General features: G+C 41.1%; 1 protein-coding gene across 2 annotated transcripts in view; it reads left to right on the top strand.

Annotated features, from left to right (window-relative positions):
• The window catches only part of CNTNAP5 (contactin associated protein family member 5), an 831,834-nt gene that overhangs the window by 93,354 nt on the left and 711,447 nt on the right, over positions 1-27,033 (top strand). Inside the window, exon 1 of one of the 2 annotated variants that reach the window (XM_037523193.2) lies at positions 24,469-24,521. The exons of the other annotated variant lie outside the window; for it this stretch is intronic. The gene's annotated coding sequence lies outside the window, so the exon portion shown is untranslated. Of the gene's footprint in view, positions 1-24,468; positions 24,522-27,033 lie in introns of those variants that run through there. 2 annotated transcript variants of the gene reach the window in all.

Below are 27,033 nucleotides of genomic sequence, written 5' to 3'. Positions count from 1 at the left end.
TGAAATAAACCAACTCAATGAAAACTGAACTTGATGCGTTTTCTTTTTTTTTAAAGATTTATTTTTATTTATGCATACAAGAGTTGGGGTACAGGTCAGAGTTATGGGGGGTGAGAGGATTCACCAGAGACAGACTGGGGAGCAGAACAGACAGATTGACCGAAGTACACTGCTGAGGAGAGCAGTGGGCGAGACAGGAGAGGTCTGCTGCACCATGTGGGTTGTTCCCTGGCTAGCCAGGGATCGAACTTGTGCTGCAGAGGCTGCGAATTTCTTCATAGGTTCTGTCTTAACCCCTTGCGCCACCAGGGAGGCCCTGAACTTGATGAATTTTCTAATGAAGCAGTGCCCTCAAAACAAAAAGAACTTGCTCTGGAGAAGTGAAGTTCCTATTCTTTAACTAACTCTTACTGATCTACTCTTCTCCACACAGCACAGAAAGATCCATATTTATCATTTATCACTAGAGATATATGGACATATATACCACACATTTCACATGCACAAATAAATACATGTCTAGGGTATGCATACGCATGTTCTGCACACACATAACAGCCATATGAGCTTATAAAGTCAAATGTTAATATAGGACCTTCAATGTCTCGAGAGAAGACCATTACTGCCACAATGCCTGCCTCAGACTGTCATTTACAATGTAGTATAAGCTACAAGGCTTGTATTCAGCTGAGAGAAGTTGACAAGTCATGCTCAGACCCACCCCTTCTAAAGGACACCTTTGTCACTGAACTGATTGAAGGGATAGGGAAAGGAATTCAAAAATAATGAGCCTGCTCTCTAGTAAGGAAGTGATATGACAGTAAGCCAGTTCACTTTGTAAACCATCATGACCCAATCAGCTTGTGGGAATTCTGAGCTTTAGAGAGAACATGAAATGAGTGTTTTTGAGGCAATAAGGATAGTGAAAGGTCAAGGAAAAACAGCTCTCTGATAGTTGGACATGCTTCTTAATCCAAGATCTCATGACCAATGACTGTGTGTGATGCTCAGGGGAGATATGGGAGATGAGTAAAAACATGTATGAGGTATTACTATGGACTGGACACTTTCATCATATTTCCTTTAATCTTCCTTAAAACTCACATACTAAAATCACAACTCTATTTTAGACAAGGAAACTGAGGTTCAAAGAGGCCTGGCAGCTTGTCTAGGATCATCTATATAGTAAATGGGGTCAGAAAGTTGGGACAGACTTCAAATATGCTTTTATGCATGTGTCATACTGCCTAGGCCCTGCAGAGTAAAAAGTATCCAGTCACCAGTGGACACTGTGAAATCACACCGGTTTTCTCTCTGCTTGTGAAACATACCAAATTCTTTAAGTATTTTGCACTTACTATTCCCTCTACCTGGGAGTCTCTGTCCCAGGTGTTGGTGAGGATGACTTTTCCTGCCACCCCTACCAGGCCATCAAAGCAAAGTGTGGCCAACCTGAATAAAGTGCCCTCCCCACTCATGGTCAACATGTTGCCCTGCTTCATTTTCCTTTTACTAAACACAGTAACTGAAATATTTGTGTATCGCTTATGCTTTTGATACTTCCTTTAATGTCTCTATTTCCCATTGGAATGGATATTCCTTCAGCACAGGGGCTATTTTTCTTACTCACTGCCATATGCCTAATCCTAGGGCAATCTTTGCTACACTGTAAGCACGTCGCATATACGGCATGCCTTCAGCGAAGATATAAATCCTGTCAACAACAGTGAAAATAAAACACTTTGCATTTTTAAGAACATGTTTTAATTTTATTTTTTAGTTAAGATAGGCTTGGCATATAACAGAAATGTAGGCTCCCACCTCTCAGGTGTATGGGATTGAATGACTCATAATGATGAAACCTGTTGACCAGTGAAATTCTACATAAGTAATGCTATGCTATAGGGAGCAATTATTTAACATAGACCTCAACAGAGAAATTTATTCAATATAATCAAAACTTCAAAGCACAGGAGCAAACACTTCAGTGAACAAAAAATAAAGGCAAGCGAGTGATATCCAAAACCACCTCTTTGGCTGTTTTCATCATGAAATGATGCATTCATTCATTACTAACAATCACAGGATATTTTGGTGTTGGACTCTCTAAGACCATGAAACCAGAGCTTGAAAATACTCATATCAGGGCCCACCTTGAAGTTTCTGCTTTAATCCTTTTGTGAAGTGACCTAGCTGTTATAACACTGAAGTCTCATCAGATCACTCTACTCTGCAGCCAGGTTTAGAATCACTGCTCTGAGACAGAGCCCAGCTTTTGATGAAGGAGACAGCGACAGCAATGAGGGCACAGAGGAAGGAGAGAGGGGCAATGGGATGGTGACTGGCAGGTGCTAGGCACATGGAGTAGGTGCCCCTCAACCAGGCTGCTCATCACCTAAAGAGACTAACAGAAGCACAAAGATCAGGGAAACAATGAGGGAGAAGGGGCATTTGAGTCAGAAACAATGGAAAATCAAATAGAAGGAAACAAAGCTAAGTCTGTCTGGGCATCCAGGGTGCATGAAAAAGTGTCAGATGAGGGAAAGGAAAAAGCTATATCTGGACAAGTGTCCTTGAAGGATCTGAGGACAAACTGTGCCTTAAAGAATGGGTAGAGTATGAATAGACATTGGGCCTCCCCGGTGGCGCAGCTGGTTGAGTGTAGTGCTATGAAGCTCTCCGCAGACTCTGCAGCATAGGTTCGATTCCCAGCCGGCCAGGAGATTCCCATATGGTGCAGCAGACCTCTCCTGACTTGCCCACTGCTCCCCTCGGCAATGTATTTCATCAGTCTGCCAGTTCTGTTCCCCGCTCTGTCTCTGGTGAATTCTCTCACCCTCCCACGCCTCTGGCCTATACCCTGGTTCTTGTATAAAAATGAATACATCTTTAAAAAAAATATTAATTGACATAGATAAAAAGACTCTGTGTTAGGGAAAACTGGAGTATTAAATATTTCAGTAATGATCTGATCAGCCAATTTTTTTTATTTATTTTAAAGATTTTGTTTATTTATACAAGAGCTGGTATACATGCTCGAGGTGCAGGAGGGTAAGAGGATTTACCAGAGACCAAGCCGGGAACAGAACAGGCAGACTGACGAAATACACTGCTGAGGGCAGCAGCAGGCAAGTCAGAAGAGGTCTGCCGCGCCATGTGGGTTACTCCCTGGCCGGCCAGGAATTGAACCTGCGCTTCAGAGACTGCAGACAGCTTCACAGCGGTGCACTCAACCTGCTGCGTCACCAAGGAGGCCCTGATCAGCCAGTTTTAGAGGTGAGAAAACTGAGGTGCAGAAAAGTCACTCAACGGGTCTCAAACCAACAGCAAAATCATGTGAGAGGCAGATACTAGACTGAAATAGCAATCTGGAGAAGTCCAGATAAGTTTAAAACTAGAAAGTGCAGTCAGGAGAAATTACATTAGTGGCAGCAAAATGAGCATTGCATGTTTGAAAGAGTCAGAATATTGGCTTGATGTAGAAAAAAAGCAGGCACCAATTGAATGGAGATAAATGTGCCTTTTATTTTGGTTGTTCTATGACTGCAAAGAAGTGGCTGGGCATGCAATCCCTGAAAGCTTAGCCCTGTTTTCTATGATGCTCTTTTTAAAATCAGCCTGTGTGAAGGTCTATGCAGTGAACAACTTACAGTGTCTTTGATGTGGTATAAGAGGATAGATTTTGGAGTAAGAAAGATAAGGGAGGGCCTCCCCGGAGGCACAGAAGGTTGAGCGCCACGCTGTGAAGCTGTCCGCAGCCTCTGCAGCACAGGTTTGATCCCGGCCAGCCGGCGAGAATCCCACATGGTGTGGCAGACCTCTCCTGCCGCCTGCTGCTCCCCTCAGCAGTGTATTTCTTCAGTCTTCCTGTTATGTTCCCTGCTCTGTCTCCGATGAATCCCCTCACCCTCTCATGCCTCTGGCCTGCATCCCAGCTCTTGTATAAAAATAAATAAATCTTTAAAAAAAAAAAAGATAAGGGAATTAACCATAGTTACACACCACAATCTTTGCGTTGTATTTTTTTAAAGATTTATTTATTTATGCATACAAGAACTGGGGTACAGGCCACAGGTGTGGGGGGGTGAAAGGATTCACAGAGACAGTGTGGAGCAGAACAGGCAGAAATCACTGCTGAGGGGAGCAGCAGGAGAGACAGGAGAAGTCTGTTGAGCCATGTGGGTAACTACCTGGCTGGTCGGTGATCGAACTTGTGCTGCAGTAGCTGTGGATAGTTTCATACTGCTGACGCTTAAACCCTTGATCCACCAGGGATGCCCATGATCTGTGCTTTGAATAAGAGTTAACACCTTTCATATACCACCTGTGATTGTCTTCACTGAGTCTGCATTAGGCACACACTGATCATTTAAAGCACATTTCATTTTTGCAAACCATTGATGAAAAAGCATTTCCTCCCAGCTAGTCTTCTAGCATATGTTTTTGCATTTTTTCCTTTCTTGCTTTCCATACTTATTTTCATCCCTGAAATATTTCTGAGGATTTCTCCTTTTCTGTATTTGGTTTCATTGAAGTCTGCACATTCAATGAAATCACTGTTTATGTCTGTCTTACAGGGCTTTTATCATCACTGAGGAGAGACACAAAACTGAAAACACATAACTTCATGATCAAATGCTGAATTAAGTTTTATTTAAAAAAAAAAATCTATGTATTTTTATACAAGAACCGGGGTAGAGGCTAGATGTGCGGGAGGGTGAGAGGACCCACCAGAAGCAGAGCGGGGAACATACTAGGCAGACTGATGAAATACACTGCTGAGGGGAGCAGTAGGCGAGACAGGAGCGGTCTGCTCACCATGTGGGATTCTCGCCGGCCAGCTGGGATTGAACCTGCACTGCAGAGGCTGCGGACAGCTTCACAGCACTGCACTCAACCACCTGTGCCACCAGGGAGACCCTGATTTAGGTTTTAAAGGAGACTACAGTTGGGAAAATTTTGGTATATTTTGAGTCCTAAATATTTAACTCAGGCAATGTGTGAATGTGCACCTTACACTATCCACTGTACCCAACATTTACAATCCGGGACAGTACCTGAAGCTCTTGCTGTCACTGCAACCCACGTTGATCTTTTTCTTATATGAACATCAGTTGAGTTTTATAGTGTGTACCAAACAATTTAGCACTTAGCGCTAATTAAATGAGGTTAAATAAAATCACTTCTGTAGAAGTGCCTGCTGTGAATTGTATGAGACAGATGCATAGAACTATTACCACCATTAATTAGATTAATTGGCTTTTGTATGTTCATTTTCCCCCCTCAGCTCTTTTGTAAGCTTTCTACTGGAGGTTCCGTTTCAACTAATTCATGATAGGGAGATAGGAGATGCTAAATAGCTGTGGATCTATTAAAGATGATATTATTGGTGGGTCTGATCTGTAACTTGTCAGGAATGATAGTTGGTGCCATCATTTCTTCCTACCACCATTTTCTCCTTGAAAATTCACACTCATCCCTGCAAAGGGAACCATGCCAGAACTCTATCCAGCTATATTTAGACAGCCAGAAATGAAATAACTGTAACATGATTGATAACCTTAAGTCCAGGGAAATGATATTACTAATTAAATCGTGAAACATTAGGCAGGCTGTCAAGCACAGATATATTTAAAGTCGTAACAGCTCTTGCTTATTTTTAAAGTGTTTGCATATTGAATGATTCTGGTAAAATTGTTCTATTTATCAGAACAAGTATAAAGTGTTCCTTTCCATCGTATCTACAGACATAGGAGGCAATCTAAGAAAAACCCAGACCCAATAGTGCAATTTCTCTTTCATCTTGCATTCTCCCTTTCTCTGTAGTCCTTTGCTCTTGGTTCTGGAATTAGAAACTTTACAATTTCTAGAAGCAAAAGTGTGTGGTAAGGTATGGCATAAGGGAAAAATAGAAGTAATGAACTATGATATACTGAATGCTAAGTTCATCCTTGTATTATCAACCTTGCCAGTGCTAATTGAAAGGTGTGGAAACCAAAACACAGAGAGGATAAAATAAAAATCACACAAAATTTATATTGCCCTATATGGTTCAGCTCACAAGGGAAGGGCAGGTCACCTTTTATACTGAAGGTTTCCTGATACAATACAAGTGCTGCTGTATCTCCTACTGTGTTCCTGCTTCACTTCCTTTGAGGTTTCCCCTTGGATGTGTTCTACATTTGTCTATTAAAACCTGTAAATTTGAGGGGACTCCCTGGTGGCCTACAGCTTCAGTCTCAATGCTATCACCACTAAGGCCTGAGTTCTATCCCCGGCCTGGGAACAACCCACATATGGCATAGCAGACCTCTCCTGTCTCACCTGCTGCTCCCCCCAGCGGTGTATTTCAGTCAGTATGCCTGTTCTGCCTCTGCCTCCCACTCTCTCTCTGGTGAACCCTCTCACCAACCCCCAACCAAACCCCACCCCCCTCCCTGCCCTGCACCTCTGGCCTACACCCAGTTCTTCTACACGAAAATAAATTTGATAAGAAAGGATAAGAAAAAAAAAACATTTTCTCACATTAAGGATTAGAAGAAGATGTAATTAGGACGTTTTAATGGAGAAATCTCTAAACCAGTGAAATACAAAGAGAAATCAGCGAGGCCTAGATCAAGCAGGCCTATGTTTCATTGGCAGGTCAGAGAATTATAGGACCAGAAACATTCCACTCCTCTTAATTATCCTCACTCTCTTCTCTAAAATGAGTTAAGATACCTAGTTTGAATGTGTTTGAGAAAATTAAATGGAAATCATTTTAAGATAGCTACAAAGGGCCTCCGCGGTGGCACAGTGGGTTGAGCCCAGAGCTGTGAGGCTGTCCGCAGCCTCCTCAGCGCGGGTTGGATTCCCAGCTGGCCAGGGAGAATCCCACATAGCTCAGCAAATGCCCACTGCTCCCCTCATCAGTGTATTTCTTCAATCTGCCTGTTGTGCTCTCCACTCTTTCTCTGGGGAATCCTCTTACCCTCCTGTGACTCCAGCCTGTACCCCAGCTCTTGTATAAATAAAAATAAATCTTAAAAAATGGGGTCTTCCCCTGGCGGTGCAGGCTGTTGAATGCCACACTGTGAAGCTGTCCGCAGCTTCTACAGCTGGGGTTCCATCCCGGCCGTCCGGCGAGGGTCCCACATGGTTCTGCAGACCTCTCCTGTCAAGCCCGCTGCTCCCCTCGGCAGTGTATTTTGTCAGTCTGCCTGTTCTGTTCCCCGCTCTGTCTCTGGTGAATCCTCTCACCCTCCTGTGCATCTGGCCTGTCCCCCAGTTCTTATATAAATAAATAAATAAATCTAAAAAGAAAAAAGATAGCTACAAAAGACAAAAGGAAAGGAAGCGGGATGAGAGTAGAACTTGTCAACATTTCCCAAGTTGTATTCATGTATTTGCTTATTCTCTGTTTAAAGATGGCTTTAAATATTGCATGTTGTACAAATTTTGGCAAACATTATAGGCACAGTCTGCTCCAGTACAAGATATGAGATTGAGCATAATAAAATTGTGGTATAAGATGAAAATGCCTGAAAATAATATTAAATAGGATAAGGAAACCTTAATTGAAGCTCCTAAATGATAGCTTCAAAATCTCTTTATCTCAGTTTATTATTTTCTATCTGATCTTGTGGGAAGGATGCCCCTGGTTGACCTATCTTACATTGTAACGGGCTTTCTGTCACTGTTGCAAATGAATAATCAGATATTTTTCCTAATCCCTAGTGCAGCAAAATCACAGTAAATTACATGCACAGAGGTTAAAAAAAAAAAGTTCTTTTGGCATTAAATCCCATTCTGAGTCCGCATCTTCATTCCATCTGAATTGTCAACTTGCCAAATTCCAGGCTATAAGCTATTGTTGTAATTGGACTTTGAAAATCTTTTTCTGATTTCTCTTACACTGTGACAAGAATTTGCTTAAAATTATAAATTGCAAATATATTTCCAGGGTCTATATCAGATCATCTTTCATTCCTTCTCTAAGCAGTGAGAAATTTCCTTTGTTTTCAGTGCTGAATTTAGGTGGTTTGAATGTGCTGATTTTGGTCTAAGTGAAGACGAGAGACTAAAAGAAAGAAGTGCAATCTCTTTCAGTGGCAGCTAAGGTCATTCCCAAGTTCAATGCTGCCTTGCCAAAGCTTTGGTTCCACCTGACTTTAAGTCTCAGCTCCTACATTTCTGCTATTTAGTCTTCCACCTAGCTATGCATGCCCCCTCTATTCATCCAGGCTAGTCTTTCTCTCTTTTTTTTTTTTTTTAAGATTTATTTATTTATGTATACAAGAACTGGGGTACAGGACAGTGGTACAGGGGTGGAGGTAAGAGGATTCACCAGAGACAGAGTGAGGAGCAGAACAGGCAGATCTACTGAAATACACTGCTGATGGGAGAAGCAGGCAAGACAGGAGAGGTCTGCTTTGCCATGTGGGCAGCTCCTTGGCTTGCAGGAGATCAAACTCATGCTGTAGTGGCTGAGGATAGCTTCATGGCGCTGAGACTTAACCACTTGCACCACCAGGGAGTCCTGCAGGTTAGTCTTTCACATGAGATGACTGCCCTTTGACCTATCCATGGAGTAATCATGGAACTTTTGAGAGTGAAAAAGATGTAATGAACTAGTACTTCTGAAAAAGATGCATGGGATGAGATTCATTTGGGCCAGCCAGGACAACTAGTCACCCACTTTTGGAAGTCCATTCTCCAGTATCACATAAGCCTTTCTAGCACTAACAGTGAATCTCTAATTTTTTTTGATATTTAATTCTTTTACTTTTGTATGATGTTGTTTTCAGATACTTTGAATATATACATATGTCAACAATTAGATTTTTAACATCAGCATAGAGACTATTCCTTTGGTGCCTCGTAATATATGGTCAGAGTAGATGCTCATATACTGAATAAATCAATACAGAATGCACATTATGTAAAACTATTTACATATTTTTATCTAATTGTAACTGAGAATAAAGAAAAGTGAAATTTTTAGAATAGTAACAATCCCCAGAATAAAAATTCTAAAAATTGTATTTCCATAAACATCATTAGCAGCAGCCAATTTTGAAGCTTGAGTTTTTTAGAAAAATATTAAAGTAGGGCCTCCCTGGTGGTGCAAGGGGTTAAGCACCACACTATGAAGCAATCTGCAACCTCTGCAGCACGAGTTTGATCCCCAGCCAGCCAGGGAGCTACCCACATGTCACAGCAGACCTCTCCTGTCTTGCCCGCTGCTCCCCTCAGCAGTGTATTTCAGTCAGTCTGCCTGTTCTGCTCCACACTCTGTCTCTGGTTAATCCTCTCACTACCTGCATCTCTGGCCTGTACCCCAGCTCTTGTATGCATAAATAAATAAATCTGGGCCTCCCCGGTGGCGCAGCGGTTGAGCGCTGGGTTGTGAAGCTGCCCGCAGCCTCTGCAGTGCTGGTTCGATCCCCGGCTGCTCCCTGGCCACTGGAGGAGGGTCCCACATGGCGCGCAGACCTCTCCTGCCGCCCACTGCTCCCCTCAGCAGTGTACTTCGATCCTTCTGCCTGCTCTGCCCCCCGCTCTGTCTCTGGTGAATTCTCTCACCCTCCCGCGCTTCTGACTGTACCCCGTGCTTGTATAAATAATAAATAAATAAATAAATTAAAAAAAAAAAAAAAAAAAAAATTGCCAATATAAAAAAAAAAAAAAAAAAAAAAAAATAAATAAATCTTTAAAAAAAGTGAAGTGCTATACAGTTAGCCATTCTTCCTTAATATGGATGATTGTGTTTAAGGTAGAGTGTTGGCCTAAGAACATTAGTTGACTTACATGATAGTCCTGACCATGATGAAGTAACTGTGCTACCTCAAATGTGTTACTGAAAGTGGATAGAGGCTCACATTTCTCATCTGCTTATTGGGTTAATAAACATAGTTTCACCTCTCTATCTCATAATCATACTGATGCATTAGAAATCACAAAATCACTCAGATCAAATTCTGTGTGGGAGGTGCTTTATTATTGCTCATCCTTAAAGGAATATCATGAAGTGCCTCCCTCCAGGATCAGTAAGTCCTAGCAAACATCTTTTATCATAAGTAGTACTAACTACACTTACAGATAAAGAAATGGAGATAAAGAAGGGTGATCTATGTTGACGAAGTCAGTAACTGCCAGAGCTGGAATTCACTCTCAGGTGCATCCGACTCTGCCATCAGGAATTAGATTGTGTCATTGCTCCAGCAAATCCAATGATCTCCTGATGGGTAAGTGATTGGGAAGTAATAGATTGGGAATTGACCTCAAGATTCATTTAGCTTCAGTGGCTCCATGCAGATTCAATTCAAATGTGTTTTGATAGTACAGCTGCAAGACATTGATTTTATTTCTCCAGTGAGGAAAGTGGGTGGTTTCTGTACAAAATCTAAATGAAAGACTTTCATAGAAAAATAAGCCACACAGGTATAAGCATTCCTTTGTTTATATATTTTTCTGTCTCACTACACAAATTTCAGGACAAGATAAACTTATTCTCCTATGAACTTGTTTCACTTTTCAATGAAGACAAGTATACTGTTTCATGTAGCTATCTTGGCACTGTGCCCAGCATAAGCCTGCCATGCTTGTGTGAAAAGAATGGATGGATGGGGCCTGGTGGCACAAGGGCTTAAGTACAGTCCTGTGAAGCTACCTGCAACCTCTGCAACACAAGTCCAATCTCTAATCGGCCAGGGAGCTACCCATATGGCACAGCAGAACTCTCCTGTCTCGCCTGCTGCTCCCCTCAGCAGTGTATTTCAGAAGATCTGCCTGTTCTGTTTCCCACTCTGTCTCTGGTGAATCCTCTCACCCTCCACACCTCTGGCCTGTACCCCAGCTCTTATATGCATAAATAAATCTTAAAAAAAAAAGAATGGATGGATACCGAGGGCCCAGTCTACCATGTAAGACGATCAAGAAGGCATAAACAAAAGCTAAATAAATATCTATTTAGTAAATAAATAAATAGCTATTTAATTAATAATTAGTAAATAAATTTACTAATTTAATTAGTAAATAAATATCTATTTAATTGCAAAAGATAAATATTAAATGTGCGCACATTCTATTGAGAAGAAGAATTGCATGGCAAAGTCTTCTTTTCATTTAGCAGGATAAAGAAACATGTTTAAATGTGCTATATAAGTAGTGACATTAGTCTCTGAAGGACCCAAACTTCAGATCGCACCTGAAAAGGCAGAAATGGACATGCAGCAGGTTTACTATGACCCAAACAGACAGGGTAAAGGAGAGTCCTGGAGCCTTCGGTGGCTTTTGCAGGCTTTTATTGCTTTTGCAGGCAGGGGTGCAGGGGGGTAGGTGGCTGGGAGGCTTCCCAGCCCCCAGCAAGTCTTCACTCTGTCTGGGCTCTCTGGTGGTCTCTGCTTCTCTCGTGGTTCTGCTCTGTGCTGCTTCTACTGGCGTCGCTGTGACTCCACCCTTATAAGCCCAGTTTCAGCCCAGGTGAATCCCATCTACCTATGCCCACACCCTACTCCAGGTGCCCGCCATCAGGCATGCATTCAGAACCCATAGAGTCTGTCTCTATAGGGTCTGTAGGGCTTGCAGTTTGGTGGGGTCTCACCAGTATGGAAAAATGTAGAGAGACAGTGCAGCAATCCTTCACAGGCTCTCCAAGAGAGACTCAAAACTATCAGTGATCAATAATCAGGACTTCAAGAAAGAGAAAGTTATCCTAATCCAGAAGGGGCTGCAGACAGAACCTCAAGTCTGTGCTCAATAATAGTTATCATCAGTGGAAATGATAGAGAGCTGAGCAGAGCTCCTTGCTTCTGTGCAATTGCTGCTGTAAGAACCTACAGCATTGCTGACTGGCCTTACTCTGATGAGTGGACATGGTCGCTGTAGTGGCAGGAGGGCCACGGTGCAGGTTTTCTATGACCTGAGCAGACGGGTGAAGGATGAGCTCTGGAACCCTCGGTGGCTTTTCAGGCTTTTATTGCCATTTTACCAGGTATACCACAGGAAGGGTTGCTAGGGACCCGGGTTGCTGGCAGGCCTCCCAGCCCCCAGTGAATCTTCACTCTTTCTGGGCTCTCTGGCCTTCCCTCGTGGCCTCTGCTTCTCCCCTTGTTCTCTTCCTATCTCTCGCTTCTTCTTCTGGTCATTCTGTTCTGCTGGCGTCCCTGTGATGCCACACTTATAAGCCCCATCTCAGCCCAGGTGTGCCCACCTACATATGCTCACTCCCTACTCCAGATGCCCGCCATCAGGCATGCATTCAGTACCGCAGGGATCCATCATCTATCCTAATGGTAGGAGGGCAGAGAAGCCTGACAATTATTTACCCTACAGTCATCATCAACACCTCTGTTGACTATGGCATGTACCTAACTATATGAATGTGTAGAACACACAATATACTTTTATACATGTGACTGATATTACCATAGAATATTTCTGTAAGGTAAGGAGAATCAATTTTATTAACACCATTTTTACAGATCGGTAACCTGATTACTAATTATATTACTCCTAAGGCGATACAAATATTCAAGCTAAATTAAATAATTATGGTAAAATACTAAGTGCTATTGTAGTAATACTATCAATAGTTAATAGCTAATGCACCACTCATGTGTTATATTGTCAGTTAGAAATTTTCTCAATTTTTTTCAACTGAAAGCTGGCAAAATAATTACTGTCCCATTCATTTCATGGGGTCATTGTAGAGTTCCATGCAGTCAGTCATGAGACATTCCTATGGCATGTTAAATACTATTCACTAAGCATTCTTTCAATAAGTATTCATTATCAGCCTATCAACTCTATGAGTAAATTCCTCTTATAGCTCACTCAACCACCTACATCTGGCACCCCTCTCTGTTCAGCATTTCTCAAGCACCTATATGCATATCTGTCTCTTTAATTCCTTAGTAACATTACAAAACACAGCAATAAGAAGAATAATACTGTATTTCTTCCCCTTTAGAAGCTTATCTGATTTATAAGGGATTTTATATATTTGATCTACAAAACACCCTGTGAATTAGATCAGATAGCATGATTCTTATTTTTTAGAAGAGGTAGTTAAGATTCAGCTGCTTTTTTTAACTTATCCCATTAACAGTGAAGCTTACACCCAGAATTTTCTCATTCTACTTCATAGTTGCCTCTGCTTCAAGTGAATGTTCCCCTCCCTTCCAAGTTCTTTTTGTCCATTAAAAAGGAAAAAAAAGGCCTAGAAGAGTGCTGTTTTCTCTCTGCTCCTTATAGCACAACTTCTGCAGTGCTACTTGTTGCCCCAGATGATCTGAACTACTCTACAGTGTAAAGAGGATTCTCCTACAAGGATCATCTAATTCATGTTCCCCCAGGAGGACCTGGTCACACAGATGAGGGCTGAGAGCCATCCTGCTCTCTATAGAAAATGTCCTTCCTTTGCTAGGTGCCTAGAGTGTTAGAAGGTAGACTCAGTTGAAGTGCCGCTTTTCTAGTGACATCTTTGCTAAGGCCCTTCACCAAAGTCCTCTTCGGGTGGCCCTCTCCTCAGTGAGGTGACTTTCAGTGAAACACAGATGAAGCCTTCTTTTTCCCTTTATGTTGTCACAGATCTGTCCTGGACAGGGTCTAGGGGATCCTTGAGCACAAGAACCACCCCCTGGCCATGAATGTGTGACCATATCCTAACACAGTAGGATAACACAGTAGAAGGAGGGAATTGCGCCTAACACAGAATGTGGGAAAACCCACATTCAATTTTTGAAGGAATGATATCAAGTAAACAAACAAATAGGTGGGTTTCTTCTGTGAAAGGGCAGTGTCTATTTTGCTATAAAGCAGCTGTTCTCTGATGGAAGCTGAAGTGGCTAAGTAGATTCTTCTTTTTCCTTGGGTCCTTAATTGTTGCTCTTTTCCACAACATTACCAGCGCAATGTGCTAATTCCTCCTTCATGTCACCTGAACACATTTTTTAAGGTATTGGGAGCTTATTTTGGTTTCCCTCACTTGTAAAGATCAAAGGTGAGGTGTTGTGACGGTCTCACCTCTGTGCATCAGTGAGTCTCCTTGGGGTTCATTCCGTGGGGTCAGTAGTTCCCTAATTGCACCTTCATTCTCTTCCTGGAGGAAAAGGGAAAACATCACAGGGACAATGCAACTGTCTCCATCAAAAGGAAAGAAGGGTAGACAATTAAGCAATACTCCCCAGACTAATTAGCCCATGGAGAAGATAAAAGAAAGATTGGTAGAGCCTTGCTTGACATTTACTTTAATGAACTTGGGTCCCAGACAGAAACTACAGGGTCTATTAATAAAAATTAGTTTGGAGACAACATTGTGGTGGGTTCTTTCATGTGGTAATGTCTTCTACAGAAAGCTTGCTATTAGTAAAATACCCCCAGCAAGGGCCCTGGCACAATGCTATTTCTATCTCATAAAATCCATACTGTCTACTTCTAGTCAATAAAAGACACTATCTAATAAAACTCAATTGTGCATGGTCCTGGGGTCCGGAAATCATGTGGATAATTGAAATGGAAGACACAGAAACTCAAGTAATTGGCTGTAGTCAATAGTCCTAACTCTCCCACCTAGCTGTTTAGTATACCTGCATTTATCAGCACTCTTTCTGAGTGTTATAAGCTAATCCTCAGTAGCCCCCTTGAGCTGATCCCACCCGAAAACTTTATTGTTCCAGAAGAAATGTGGTATTGTAGAAATATCACCGAGCATTATAATCAGATAACTAGCCATCGGATTGTGATTCTACCTGTTACTGAATGAGTTGTCTGGGATTGCAAGCCAGCATTTCAGGTTCCTCATTTGTGTAAATAGAATAAAATTATCTGTTATATAGATTTTTGTGATAATTAAATTGAGGGAGGTAGCAAGCTAAAACAACTAGCATGGCTGTATACTAACTCCCATTCCTTTCACAAAAAGTAGTTAGTCTCTCAAAGAGGAGAAAGACAAGACAAAAGTCTAAAAGACACAAAAATGGTAGAACTGTTTTCTGCATAAGCTAATGCATAGCCAGCATTGTCACGTTTTAGCAAACCTTATAATTGCAAAAGTTCTGAGAATTCACACATGCTGGAAAGCAGGACATTTCCCAAGTGAGCTCTAGGTAACAGCCAGATGCGTATCCAATAAGAAACGTAAATATTAGTGACAGAAGCCCATTCACTAGTTAGGTTGATTTAAAAGGTTACAACCAAATTAGCTAAACTAGGCCCACTTCTAGATAAAATATTCTTTCATCAATACTCATATGTTGAATACATACAGAGCATTGTTCTTTTTGGTGCTTTAAGAGAATAGAACATAGGATTAACACCAGGTTCTAAATTTAAGTGATTTGCTAATGAGGAGATGATGACACGTGAGTATATGTATGCATGGCATGGAAACAGCATCAGAAGCTGTAGAACCTGTAGAAATCAGGATGAATTTGTACTTGCCGTGAAGAGATGGGAAGACAAATGTGGAGAGTTTCGTGGCTATTTCAGGTGACAGAATGGATGAGACTATGGCAATCAGAGGACTCTGAAGCTGGAGACCATTGCTTTGCTGAAGTGGGCAGCATATGAAGAGGTCACTGGGTTATTAACCAGCAGTGCAAGGAAGGGCACACCCTGTTATTGAGATCATCTTTAATCCATTTTTGTGGGTTTCCTTATTTTCCTGAATTTTTTTTAATTTTATATATATTTTTACACCATTTTTCATTTTTGCACAATGTATGCATTTTGCATTTTCATCTTGGTTATAGTGCCCATACAATTCCCACCCCCCACTTGTTTTGATCCTACTCCCTCCCCCCACCCCTGTATTGTGTCTCTGGTTTATAGTTGCTTGTTGATTTTGATTTTTACTTTATTATAGTCTTTTTCCTGGTCCTTTATTTAGGTTTTCTAAATTCCTGCAGTGAGTGATATTTTCCTGAATTTCATGGAAGAGTTCAGCATTCAGCACAGATTTCTCAATGAAAAATGAAGAATTGAAACCTCTTTCATCAGAGAGGGAAGTTAGAGTTTCTCCAGCTCAGATGAGGAAGCTTAGGGTAAATAGCTGGTGGAACAGAGTTCAAAGTTTCTCTCCTCTCCTCAGTATTTCACAGGAGTTATGAGCAGAGTTAAATGCTGAGTAGAGATTAAATATCTGAGCTCCTCTTCCCTTTGCTTCTGCCATTTGTACTCTTTTCCCCAAAACAGTAAATAAACAAGAGGCAAACCTTGGCCAAACATATGCCAAGGTCTAATGTTCTTAAAAACATCTGTGTCATGCTTCCATACAAAGTTTTTATCACTATCTTTTTTCCTTCATGGTACTTATAAAGACCTAACACTGCTTTCCTAGAGCACCTTGCATTCTAATTGGAGCAATTGAAAGAAGTTTTGATACAAAGTGTAATTCATATATATTAAGAGACTGACTTTTAGAGATAGATATGCATTCCTTTTCACAAGACCTTAGACTTCCTTATTTCACCGAAGGGTTTCACTAAGATTCACCATTTAATCCCTCAACTGCCAAACATTGAGGCTTCAACAGTTCTGGGGTTGTCGGAACATCTGGAGCTGGAGCTGTGCTCTGCTCCCAAAGCCACATTGAAGAATTAGTCCCTGAGATTGAAAGAAACCTATTTAATTTGATTATAGACAGAAGAATAAGGGGCTCTATTACTTCTATCTAATCTCCTTATTATGGCATAAGAACCACATGATTTCAGTTTCTCCAGCTGTTTCCTTTGTCCTCTTTCTCTTACACACACACACACACACACACACACACACACATGCCCCAAAGTGTGTCAGTCCTCTAGAATTGCTTGTAATTCTAGAAGCTATTCTCTGCCCACCACAGCTGGTCTTTGCTTAGGAAACTCTTTCTTCTCTTGACACTTTTTGCCTAACATTTACTAGCTCTTTAGGGTTTGCACTTGGGTGGTATATATTGAGTCCTGAGACTGACATAAGTGTCCTTCCACTTCATCCCTGCAGCTGTTCAGACTTCCTTTTATCCTGGAAATGAACCTATATGATAATTATCCAGTTACCTATTTTAAGTAGTTTTCTTTTAAGACTATGAGCCACTGTAAGATAAAGACTATGATTGTGATCTTTAATCGAGAAATCCTAGTATATTTCTAACACAACAAATATTGCAGCATAAAATATTTACTATAAAAGTCCCCTAATTCCACACGCTACAACACACAAACACATACACACACAGAGATGCAAGAGCTGAACAAACCCTCAAAATGCCAACTTATCACCTTCTGCCCATTGAACAAAGAATGATTTCCATTTGCAAAAAAAAAAAAAAAAATGATCAGAGAAGGTAGCGGAGTCTGCCTGGTGTCAGTGCAGCCTCAGAGATGGCTGGGGGTAGCTGGTACCTTCTCTCTGCATAGTTTTCTTCCAACTACTCTTCCCTTCTCAGAAGGGGGATTGAATCTCAGTCTTAACACTTAGAGATGGGATACTTGTCACAGGAGGAGGGCTTCAATTTGCTCATGTTCTGTGTTCTCCAGAGAGTGGCAAAGGAGACTCTCGTCTATAATTATCTACTTCTTGGGTTTCTCATTAGTACACGCTGTTGCTGAATAGAGATGTCTATTTTTGAGAATTCTGTGCCCAATCATTGTTATTAATTATAGGGAGGATTTGATGTTTTAAAGTATATTTAATGGGATTTTGAGCTTTGCATTTCATGGGAAGAATTGAAATTTGATACATGTTGATAACGACTGTAAATAGAGCACAGCTGACAAAATTTTCCATTGCGCGTGTGTTGAATTAATAACACCTTGTAGTCATACAGCAATTTCTTCTTTCAAAAGCCTTTTATGAGAAATATTTTGTTTTATATTCAGAACAGCCCACCTAAAGTAGGTAGGGCAGAGGCCACACACCCTGTAACAAAGAGAAAGGAATATCGAGGCACCAAGAAGAGCAGACAGGGACTTGAAGCCAGGAGGCCCGTGCCAACTCTCTTGATACCTGGGCAGGTGTATATTCCACTGGAAGCTGCTACTTCAGTAAGGAGGTTAGTTGCTAAATGTGCAGATGCATAATGTGCCAAGATCACTAAGACTGCTAAGTTGTGTTCCAAAATGCATGCACGTGTGCACACGCACAGTCACACAAACAATCTTCCTGATGTTTCCTAGAAGGGAGGTAGGACATGGGAATATTAGAAATGCTTCCAGTCAAATTTAATTTTTTTCAATGCTGCTGATCTTTTTTTTTTTATTTTTTTTAATAGAGGCATGTTTTATTTATTTATTTGTTTATTTATACATGCATTGGGTACAGTCAGAAGCGCGGGAGGGTGAGAGAATTCACCAGAGCCAGAGCAGGGAGCAGAGCAGGCAGAAGGACCGAAGTACACTGCTGAGGGGAGCAGCGGGTGCAGGAGAGGTCTGCGCGCCATGCGGGACCCTCCTCCGGTGGCCGGGGAGCAGCCAGGGATCAAACCGGTGCCGCAGAGGCCACGGGCAGCTTCGCAACCCAGCGCTCAACCGCTGCGCCACCGGGGAGGCCCTCAATGCTGCTGATCTTAACAACCTAGTCCCTTCAACTAGGAGCTCGCCCTCTGGAAATTTACCCTGCATGAATAAAGAGAAATATGCACAGATTTTGAAGTTCCCCTCAGAAATATTGAAGTGAATATTTGAAAATAAACTCCAACGTTAGATGAATACTTACATAATTTATATTTTCTCCGTGTGCTGGTATCTTAAGGAACTGTTAAAAGTCATGCAAATAATATATCACAAGATGGGGAATGCTTATGAATTAACCTTAAATAAATTAAGAATAGAGGGCCTCCCTAGTGGCGCAGGGGGTCAAGTGCAGCGCTATGAACTTTCCGCAGCCTCTGCAGTGCAGGTTCAATTCCTGGCCGGCCAGGGAGATACCCACATGGCACAGCAGACCTCTCCTGTCTCACCCCCTGATCCCCTGCAGGAGAGTTTTGGGTCTATCTGCCTGTTCTGCTCCCTGCTCTGTTTCTGGTGAATCCTCTCACCCTCCACCACCTCTGGCCTGTATCCCAGTTCTTGTATGCATAAATAAATAAATGTTAAAAAATTAAGAATAGATAAGAATAAAAACATAATAACTTGTTACCAGCAAGTATCCTGGATCACCTAATTATGGGTGGTTTTTATTTCCTCCTCTCTTTATTTTATTTAAAAGATTTTAAAATAAACTTATTTGTATGGTCACAAAAGAAACATCTCAAGTTCTATTTGTAATAGCAAGAAACTAACTTAGTATAGTCTTTCATTCATTGTGATTTATTGAGCATCTCCTCTGGTGGGATTCTCTTCTTAGAGACTGCCCTATACCAGTTCCTGCCCTTGTGGAATTCACATTTGGGTTGTTGGGAGGCTGGAGGATGCTAGACCTATAATAATTAGTAAATATACCAAATAAATGACAAAGCTTTCATTTTATTATTTAGCAAACACTTTATAATGCCTAGTGTTACTCTAGTTAGAAGGTGATAGGAAAATGAGAAAAAAAGAGCTTGGAGGAGATGCAGGAGAATTGCAATTTAAAATAAAATAAACAGTGTAGGACTCATCAAGAAGGAAACCTTTTTAGAATAGTCATGAAGGAGATGAGGGCTTTCGCAGAAACACAAACTCCTATTTAAAACCTTGGGGCCAGTATTTTTGTCAGATTTTTTTTCAAAGTTTCAAGTAGCAATAGAATGCATGTATGCATATTAGCTGACACTCCAGTGGGGTCTGAGGCAGAGCTCTTAATCAAATACATTAATATTTCTGCAGGGAAACATATAGCTATCCACACTAAGTGAAATAATGCACAGTATATTAGCCCATATTAGTTAAGATTCAGGTTAGGTTTCTCAACCAAATGAGATATGGGGAAAATTTGTTTTAATCTCAAAAATGCAGAGAAGATACTACTCAGCTATGATAAAACCTTGCCACGTGCAACAACGCGGATGTACCTAGAGGCATTTTGCTCACGGAAATGTCAGATGGAGAAAAACAAGTATCATATGATTTAACTATAATGGCATATATAGAGAAATCAAACTAACTAAAAAAATAAACTTTTAGACAATAAAACCAAATTAGTGGTTACCAGAAGAGAAGGGAGTAGTTAAATCAGGTAAATGAAGTCAATGGCATAGCGAAGAATAGAATTGAATTTTCATTTATTTTTTAAATATTTATTTTCATTTGTTTATGCACACAAGAACCTGAGGTGTAGGTCAGAGGTTTAGGAGGGTGAGTGGATTCAGTAGAGACCGACTGGACAACACAACAGGCGGATTTACTGAAATACACTGCTGAGGGGAGCAGTGGGCGAGATAAGAGAGGTCTGCTGAGCCATGTAGGTTAGTTCCCAGGCCGGGAATCAAACTCATGCCACAGTGGCTGGTGATAGCTTGATGGTGCTGAGACTTTAACCCCTGCACCACCAGGGGGGACAGAAATGGACTTCTAATGGTGAACTTCATGTAGTTCACACACATGTTGTTCTGTAATGATGCACACCTGAAACTTACACAATGTTATGATGCAAAGTTGTCAATAAAAGAGAAATGCATAAAGGAGGAAAATGGGAGAAGCGTGCAGAGAAGGGGTTGCAAAACTTAATTCACTATTCCAGTGATGATCTCCAATCTGAAATGACCCTTTGCACTTATTAGATAGAGTACACTACTTACTGCCTATGCTGGGGGACTTCCTATCACCTGCCACTGGTGGACCATGGTGCAGGTTTCATATCAGATAGATTCCTGATCTGAAAAGAGGTTTTAGCTAGAATGCCTTGAAGTGTCTCTCTATTATATGACATATACATATCTATAAGAACATAAATATATCATGTAATCTATCACAGCTGTCTTAATGGATGACTATTCTAAAGAGAGCGTACTGTCATAGATGCTTAGAGATGCTGAGTAAAACCAGCTCGTTGCATATCTGAACCTGGTGCTTGTGAGGAATTCAGTAAATATGAACTGAAGGTGTGTTTGAATAAATGAACACACCTGGCTGCATGCACTTCCTCACGTGCTGTGCACACTCTACCCCACCCCAAGATCTCCCAGGTGAAGTCTCTCATGTTTTCAAGGGTTATAAGCTCCATTATTATATTAACTAGTCTGAAACTAAATTATTCTGGGAAACATAATTTCCAGGACATTGCATGATTTTAAATAGCCTCCTTTAGTTTTGGTTTATCTATCCCGAAAGTTAATTCATTAAATATTTTTTCATGGACAGACCTGACTACCAGGATGTAGCAATTTTTGGTGGTTTGTATCCTGTTATATCTTCAGACCCTTGGACTCACCATGCCTATAAAAATGGCAGTGTGTGTGTGTTGTATAAAGGATCTACGTGTGTGTACTTGAAATACAAATATTTGTATGCACATGTATATATACATATATATATAGAATGAATGGATATTAGCCCCATTTTCTCAAACATAGATAATTCTTGCAAAATTGAAGGAAAATACACCTTTTCAATTTTGTATTCCAGGTTAGTCCCATGCAGTGCCTGTTTCCTTGGAATCATTCAAGACTGTGATTTTTCCATTAAGTTCTTTATATCCAACCAGACCATCCAGACCCTCTGCAGTGAGTCAGCTCGTACCCCTAGTCTCTATCTTCTTCTGGACATTATGTTATTTTAGGACCCTATATATTTCATTTAATTTTGATAAAATGTAAGGGGGAAATGTGGTCTATTCCGACATTAAATCTTCCTCCGCATCATTACAAAAGAGTATTGGATGCAAGATGGAGAGGAAGTAAGAGTTTTCTATACAAGATAGTGTCTATTAGAGAGGAAACAAACCCAGAAAAAGATTGACATTATTCCCATGTCAGTGAAAATGGAGGTTAATATCATAAACAAGCTGGCTTTACAGTTGCATTAGCTGGATTCAGAATTCTCTTTAAGATGTGTAAACAGGGCAAACAGCATGATTCTCTGCAATACTTCTCCAGGGCTAAGACATCAAACATAAGGAGGAGGAGGGAACTAAATCCTTTGTAGGGACTATCATGAGTTCTGAAAGCAGGCATGGACTTAGTGAGAATTCAAGGGAGAAATAAGAACACCAGGCACCCGCTCTTCCCCTCCTATGGCACTGACCATAAAAACAAATCCTAGTGTTTATACAGAGCCAACAAACACTGCACAACTCACATCTGGCTAGACCACCTGTGAGTCCTTTGTTCCTACCAAAACTATCCCCTTAAGAAGCACAGGGGCAGCTACTTGACCCACCTGATCAGTCCCTCCAGTGATGATGGGTCTGTACTTTGGACTTTCTTGCAGGCACTGTTGCTGTTCCTATCCTCTGTCCTGGGAGTTAAAAAAAAAAAAAAAAAAACAAGTTTCTGTCTTTCTGTGATCTTCTATATTACTGCAGAAGGTCTTGGGAAAAAAGAACTTTCATCCATTGTTGGTGGGGATGCAAGTTGGAGAAGTCTCGATGGAAAATGGTTTGAAGATTTCTTAAGATAACAAAAATGGAAATCCCATATGAGCAAGCAGTACCTCCAGTTAGGGACTTAGCCAAAGTGTATGAAAGCTTTACTACAAAAAGACACACACACACTCCCTTTAGGGTCATAGCAGCACTATCCGCATTGTCAAACCATGGAACCCACATAAGGGCCCAACAACAGACAACTGCATAAAGAAATTGTGGAATACATGCTTCAGGGTCTCTGCTTGTAACAGTGCTTAGCTGTTTAAAACGATGATCTAGTGCCTTTGGGACAAAATAGATGGGATCATGAACTGATAATGCCAAGTGAAATAAGTCAGAAAGGAAAAGACAGGGAATGAACTGTTTCACTGCTCTGTGGAATGTAAATAACAAAATATGCATGCTACCAAAATACAGCAAAAACAAATTACAGGCTTTGTAAAAAAATTGTTAATTTCCAGAGGGAATGGGTGGTGGGGTGGGGAGAAAAGGGGATAGAGGAAGGAGGGATCAGGCATATTGGGGTGGGAGGTTTGGTGGAGAGTGAGTGAAGCCTGTGTATGTAGGGAGGACTAAAAATGTAACCCCAGGGTCTCCCTGCTGGCACAGTGGGTTGAGCGCAGTGCTGTGAAGCTGTCCACAGCATGTGCAGCGCCTTTTCTATTCCCGGCTGGCCAGGGAGATTCCCACATGGTGAGGCAGACCTCACCAGCCTCGCCTGCTGCTCCCCTTAGCAGTGTATTTCGTCAGTCTGCCTGTTCTGTTCCCCGCTCTGTATCTGGTGAGTCCTCTCACCCTCCCGCACATCTGGCCTGTACCCCAGGTCTTGCATAAAAACAAAAATAAATCATTTAAAAAAATAAAAATAAAAACAAAAATGTAACCCCAAAGTTATATAGACATGTAGACAACTGACATACTTAGTAAAAAAAAAAATGAAAATAAATAAGAATGTAAAAAATCTTAGGAATCTGCAACAGGAAAGAAAATATTTAATTGTCTATTTTTTAAAAAATATTATGAACAGTAAAAGCTACAACTTGCATTCAAAATATATTTTTTTTTCTCCACAAGCATGTGCAATTTATTTCTGATTAAAAAAAATAAAACTAGAAAATATATGTTTGCTGTTGTAACTGCACATTTCAATTCTTGGCATCGTCTATGTTCTGTGCAGCACAACTGAGTCTTCAAATGCAGTGACACATAGTTCTCCACATGCCCACGATGCATCCCAGCTTCCATGTGTCAATCGTCTGCATTCATTTCTTCATTTTCCAATGTCAGTTATAGCTACAAGCCAAGGTCCCTGCTGGTAACTTGTAAATGGCTATAGATATGTATAGTGGGAGCAAGTAATCTAGAGATTTTAGATAATGGACATGTTGGGGAGTTGTTAGTCAGCAACTCCCTCCCCTCCTTTTCTGAAGAGTTCTTTGTCCTTCTTTTGATATAACCAAGTCTATTTGGTTTTACTTTTAATGTATAGTTAACACCTACTGTATGCCAAGCTACCAAGCTCTGTGCTGGAGACACACATTGTAACAGACTCAGGATGTGGGAGGAGAGTTGAGCTCACAAGGAGTTCTGTGTAGAGGACCAATGTGGTATAGGCTATGACTGACTTTGCACTTGAGAACTCAGAAAGGGACAGAAAACAGGAAGGTGGACTCATCCTCCTGTAGGAGCACTTGTTAACAAGTTAAATGAGAGAGAGAGAGAGAGAGAGAGAGAGAGAGAGAGAGAGAGAGAGAGAGAGAGAGAGAGAGAGAGCACCATTGAAAGAAATCTAGTATAACTGGATCTTTGAATGCAAGGTGGTGATTTCAGGTGACTTGGCCCGAATCTCAGGATAAGTCTCATGATGGGAAGCCTGTGGCCTGTGTTAGGATCTGGAGCTACATCCTAAAAGCAATGCCAACCCACAGAAGATTCCTATACAGGACAGACAGAAGCACATCCTACTCCCATGTGTCCTCTGCCATGTCCTTCAGCATGTTTACTGTGGTGACTGTCCCTTCCTGATCATCCTCTGGAACATTCTCTCAGACTTGGTAAGTGATGCTAACTTTGCCAGCTGACTTGGAAGTGTGCTGAACCAAGTTTAAAATCAGCTCTGTCACTCGCTAGCGATGTGATTTTAGACATTGTGTTGCTAAGATGTTCTTCTTTAATTGGGCCTCCTAATGGGCTATTAATTAAATCTATGTTTCAGCACTTTAAAAATGTTCTTCTCTGTTGTCGTTGTCATATGAATTTCAATTAAATGTCTTAACTCATGGGCCTTAGGCCTTTTTAAAGGATTGCAAAGATTAATTCCTTTTTAAAAAAATATAAATATGCATTTCAACACTGCTGTGCCTCAGAGATAACACAGGGCCTAACTACGAAGTTGCCTGATGTACATGCCAATGCACTGTCTCCGCAGTCCAAATAATTCCTATTTATCCTTCTGTCTAGGTGGGCACACATCTCAGACCCAGGAATCAGTAGCAGCTACTCTTAGTTTAGCCTGGGCATATACTGCTTGTGCTTGAACCAAAGGCACTTGAGTCCTCAGTCACATAACAATGCCTTAATTATCTGGTGAACACCAGACACTTACTGCTATTAAGAAAATTATAACTTAAAGGTTGGGTGAGACATTAAGTGAGACAAGGGAAATAAATTTTTTGTGCATCCAGTAAAAGCATGATGACAAGCGGATCAAATTAAATTAAACTTAACCAAAACTATGCAAATGAGAAGGAGAACCGGAATCACAGATCTGTCTTTTGTCAGCACCTTTGTTCTTAACCATTTCATGTGTGAACACTAATAATATTACCACTACATACAATGTATGAAATTAAAAATTGATCTATCATTCAGAGTTGAGGTCAGTTCATGAAGGACTGAATAGGTTTTGGGGGAAGGGAGAGAAACAGAAACAGTGCTGGTAGTAGGGGAAAGAATTTAGAAAGGTTGGGAGGAAAAGAGAGGTCATTCTCCTCAAGGTAGCATAAGTAGTAAGTCAGGGTGTGGGAGGAGAGCATGACAGACAAGCCAGAAGTGAAATATCAGTTTTGAAGAAAATAGTTGGTAATTCTATCCATATACCGGTCTGCTTATAATCATATTTCTCCTCTAGTTTCCTATTAAAAGAAAGTTGTAACTCAGAGACAGGCAAATGAAAATCATCCTCATTCATCAACTTTGGTTGCTATAGAAACTGTTGGTAAGGCTCCATACAAAATCCTGGATCAAGGTCATCTAGACCCTCCCTGGGGTTAGTTCTGCTTCAAATATTCCAGGAGTGATTAGCCAACCTAAATCTACCTTTAGGCTAAAGCTAAAAGTTGTGGTCAGGATTACTGACTATAGATTTATAAAAACTTAACCCTTCATAACATAATGGCATGATTTAAATAATTCATATCATCCATTGATTTCCTGAGGAAGGGAGAAAGAATAACAGCATTCAGCAAAAAATAGAGAAAAAAGCAAAACTAGGAAAAATACAGAGATCAAGTGTGGGGAGAGCATGCACAATAAATATGCTGCTCAATAAATATTTAAGATCATGGTCTCTGTCATTTGAAGAGGACATAGAACATTGGTTTAAAGTGTGACCCTGCCGTCAAACCACGCTAGTTCAAATCCTGATTTGCTGCTTGGGAACTGAGTACCATGGGAAAGATAATAAATTCTCTAACTTTTAATGTCCTCATTTAACTATTGGGATAGGTTCTCCCTGAGTCACAAGTTCTGTTCACTTGTCAGCTTCTCTATCCCCTTAACATGGATTTCCCCAGAGCAGACCCTGGGATCAGTGTATAACTACACAGAGTTTATTTAAGAAGATAAGTGTAGTAACAGTATGGAGCCAGGGAATGACACAGGAAAGAAAGTAATTACTAAATGACTGTTAATTGGCTACTGGGGGCCTTCCTGGTGGGGTGAGAGGTTAAGTCTCAGTACTATGAAGCTATCTGCAGCCACTGCAGCATGACTTTGACCCCTGGCCAGGGAGCTGACCCACATGGTGCAGCAGACCTCTCCTGTCTCGCCTGCTGCCCCCCTCAGCAGTGTATTTCAGTGGATCTGCCTGTTCTGTTCCCCGCTCTGTCTCTGGTGAATCCTCTCACCCCTCCCCCACCTCTGGCCTACACCCCAGCTCTTGTAGGCATAAATAAATAAAATAAATAAATTGGCTACTGGGGGTGAAGGGAGGTGGGATTGGAGCTTAATCCCAATGGAGCATAAATCCAGACAAGGCTAGAACAAGTGTAGAATAGTCACCTCAGATTTAAGCCTTTGGGCGGTTAGTGAGTTTCCATCAAATCATGGGTTGAGGGATAATTCCAAGGTATACAATTTCCGTGGCACTTATGTCATGCTATGTGATAGACAAAGTGGCCTCCAATGGGAAAAGAAAGCCTTTATAGATGAAGGAAAGCAGTGGAAACTGCTGTTGAAATGTTAGGAGAGAAGTTTTCGGGTGGGCAGTGCTAGTCTCTGCCCCACTCTCCTTAGCTTGCAGCAGATAGGAGACTCCCAGCCTTTGCTCCCAAATTTGTCAAATGA

The sequence above is a fragment of the Talpa occidentalis genome, unplaced genomic scaffold (assembly GCF_014898055.3).
Source record: "Talpa occidentalis isolate TD23 unplaced genomic scaffold, MPIMG_talOcc4v2.1 talOcc4.3, whole genome shotgun sequence".
Lineage (NCBI taxonomy): Eukaryota > Metazoa > Chordata > Mammalia > Eulipotyphla > Talpidae > Talpa > Talpa occidentalis.
Note: the sequence above shows the minus strand (reverse complement) of the source record. Positions and strands in the feature narration are given on the sequence as shown.